Genomic DNA, 3,302 nt, shown 5'->3' on the forward strand with positions numbered 1-3,302 from the left:
CCGACACCGGAGCGACGCTGGCCGCGGCGGAAGCGGTTTTCGGGCGGGGGGCGGGGCGAGGCGAGGCGCGCTGACGCCATCGGCCGGCGCGCGGCCCTCACGCGGGGTAAACAAAGAGCGGAGGGGCTTGGGCGCGTCACGTGGTGGGCGGAGGGGCGCGCCTGCGCACTGGTGCGAGCGTGGCTGCGGGCCCTGCCCGGTTCTGGGGGGCGGTGGTTGCGGGGAGCGGTGAGCCCTGTCAGTGATGGGTGCGCCCCGAGGGACCGGGTCGCGGCATGTCTTTAGAGATCCTGCCGTGTCGGGGCGGGGGGAGGGATTTGCAGCTGCCCTGCCCGAGGGGCTGGCGGGGTGCTGGCCGTCCGTCCGTGTGAGCAAGGGGCGAAAAGTGACTGCGTGCAGGTGGAGGCCCTGTCAGCTCCTGCCTGAGGGACCTCGGCCCGCCTTGGCAAGGTGGCAGGGCGTCTCAGGCTGGCAGGGACTGAGAAGGGAAACAAACGTGAGCCAGCGGCAACCACTTCCCTCTCTTGGTGGCTGCATCCGCCCCTCTTCCAGAAATAATGCGTTGGCCAAAATATTTGGAGCTTTGATCCCTGTTTTTTCAATAGGGTTGTGACAGCCAGAGCTGTGTTTTAGTGTGAATTTGCTGTTTGCCTGTTTCTATGATGTTTCCAATTTTAACTCCACGAATAACAGGGTGTTGAACAGCTTAATGCCATGACTTGAAGGGAGAGAGATTTGTGCATGGAATAAAGTGAGGCTTTGTTTTGTTAATAAAAGGAATGAGCAATTTTGTTCCTGATACCACGTACCTTATGGTAAGCCTTAATAAGATGGACTTTGTACTCTGATATTGCGTGGTTCTGCCATCTAACAATTATTACTACATGGAAGAAGTAAGAATTTTAATGCATTTATTCTTTATTTCATTGAAATAAACAGACTGACACAGCTATCACTTGACTTTCCAGATTTTGTTATATAACAGTAAAAATGAGAACTCTACACCTCTCTTGCCACAGTAATAGCCTGATAAAACTGGGAATGTATATCTGGCCAATTTCAGATTTCACGCTGTAAAGAATTTACCTGTAGAGTTTTAATTTCAGGTTGAAAGCAATCATACATGCCTGCTTTATGCGTGGGATAGACAAAAATAGCTGTGTTGGGCCTCTGAGTGCATTCCCCTGTTCTGGGAGCTTAGTCAACTGAGTTAAGGAGTTCAGCTTGCTGAGTCCAAGGTCGGCTCCTTTGCTGATAAGAAATGTGGTGAGGAAAGCTAAAAGCAAGGGCCTGCCCCTGCGTTCCCTGGGGAGCTTTTTTTTTTTTAAGAGAGAATTTTAAGCAGAGAATTTACCGCTGGCTCCTGTTACACTGATACACACCACATCAGCACTTCAGTACACTGATATGACTCGTGTGTTACCTTCCTTTGTACTGCGCTGTCCCTGGGGTGGGCAGGGTTACTTGACCTAACGATTAGCATTAGTATATAGCATTAGTCATACAGCATAGTCATATAGCATAGTAGCATTAGTAGCATAGTCCTATAGCATTAGTCATAGCATTAGAGATGTCCAGGGAGGTGCCTGTAACACAGGCAGGCAGCTAACGTGATGTCTGTATCCAGATCAGGCTCAAACGAGGGGTCAGCCCTACCCAAATCCTGCGAGCAGCTTCAGTGGGATTTCAGACTGAGGGTAACCTGTAATGTAGGGAACCTGTGTCCTCCGTAAGGGGCAATGTAACACAAGGACAGTTTCTTTCATGAAGTTTTCACTACTTCAGGCCACAGTATGAGACGAACAGCTTGTGAGGGAGCAGCAAGGGCCGGCTGCTCCGAAAGGGATGGTGAGCCGGGAGCAAAGCGTGATACCAAGGTAGGTGGGAGCAGTTGCCTCACCAACAAGGAGCTGGCATGCTATGTAAGAGAGTTCTAGATTTACTTTAAATTTAAATCCTCTTAAGATTAAACGTCATTTTAGCTGAGATAAGATTCTATATTCCTTTTTGATGAAAAGCAGCTATCATTTATGTGTGTGTACATATGTGTGCATACATGCACTGCCATGTGTAATTAAAGCCGCACAGGAAGAACACGTCAAGATGAAAAAAAACCCCAAACATATAGAGGTCCTAGATTTCAGGTCCAAGATATCAGAATCTTGGAGGGATGGCAGAAAACACTGTAATCTCAGGGACAAAAATCTCTTATTCAAAATTTTGAGATGAGGATTGGAAAGAAGAGTCAGCTCCTTGTGAAATCTGAGAAATTAAATTCAAATCATTTAAATGAATAGGCAGTTTGTAACATTTAATACAAAGGAAAGCATCATAATGTACTGTGTCTCTTCTAAACACATTGTTATTCTCAAAGCACTCCACAAGCATTAATAGCTTAATGATATCCCTGATTCACAAACTGAGGTTAAAATTAAAAATAGAAAGGGATTATCCTCTTCTCTAAAGCTCATTTTATTTCTGAGTTTGACATGGAAACCATTGGCCTGGCACAAACAATATCATATCCATTGTGCTTTCAAAGGTGTATCAAATTACATTTTGAGCGATCAACTAATGCTGCTAAACAGACTGGTGCAGGACAGCTGGATATCCTGAAATGTTTTAGTGAACATTGCTTGCTTAATCCAACAATCTCTAATCCATAGTGTGGTAGAGATGTTTCCATCAAGAAGATGAAGTAATAAGCAGAAATGTAGAAGATTAGCAAGGCCTGGCTCTGCAGTACAGATTCAGAATGACACAGGGTACCGGTCATGTTCAGCTCTTCATGCTAGCCTGGGACTGAAAATCAGAATATTTACAGCATCCTTTTCTCTCAGGGGTGCACATGCTTCTTTGGGCAGGAGGAATGCTCCTCAGTTACTTTGGCATCGGGGTGAGATTAATTCCCCTTGGCATTAATAATCTGTTATATACTGTCTATAAATGGTAACAGCTCACCTGTGTCTTGTTTTTTCTGATTCACAAAGCGAGACAAAACGTAGAAGTTCTGAATCTGAATGTATGTGACATCTCATTATGTTGCAATGATACGGACTTGGTATGGAAACTGCTGCCACAATATGGATACATCTGTCATTCCAGTTTTGTGTCTTGTTCTCTTGAGCCTGGGCCTACTCACCCATCTCTGCATGCCTCTTCTTCATTCAGATGAAGCAACGCTGCTTGCAAGGCCTCTCCCTTCTTTCCTTTCCCATCCTCTTGCCAGCAGTGCCTCCGCCATTTGTGGGCAATGTGTGCGTGTTTGGGAAGATGGGGAAGCTGAGAGTTGTGGGTCCTAG

This window comes from Gymnogyps californianus, chromosome 2 (genome assembly GCF_018139145.2).
Source record: "Gymnogyps californianus isolate 813 chromosome 2, ASM1813914v2, whole genome shotgun sequence".
In the NCBI taxonomy this organism is placed as follows: domain Eukaryota; kingdom Metazoa; phylum Chordata; class Aves; order Accipitriformes; family Cathartidae; genus Gymnogyps; species Gymnogyps californianus.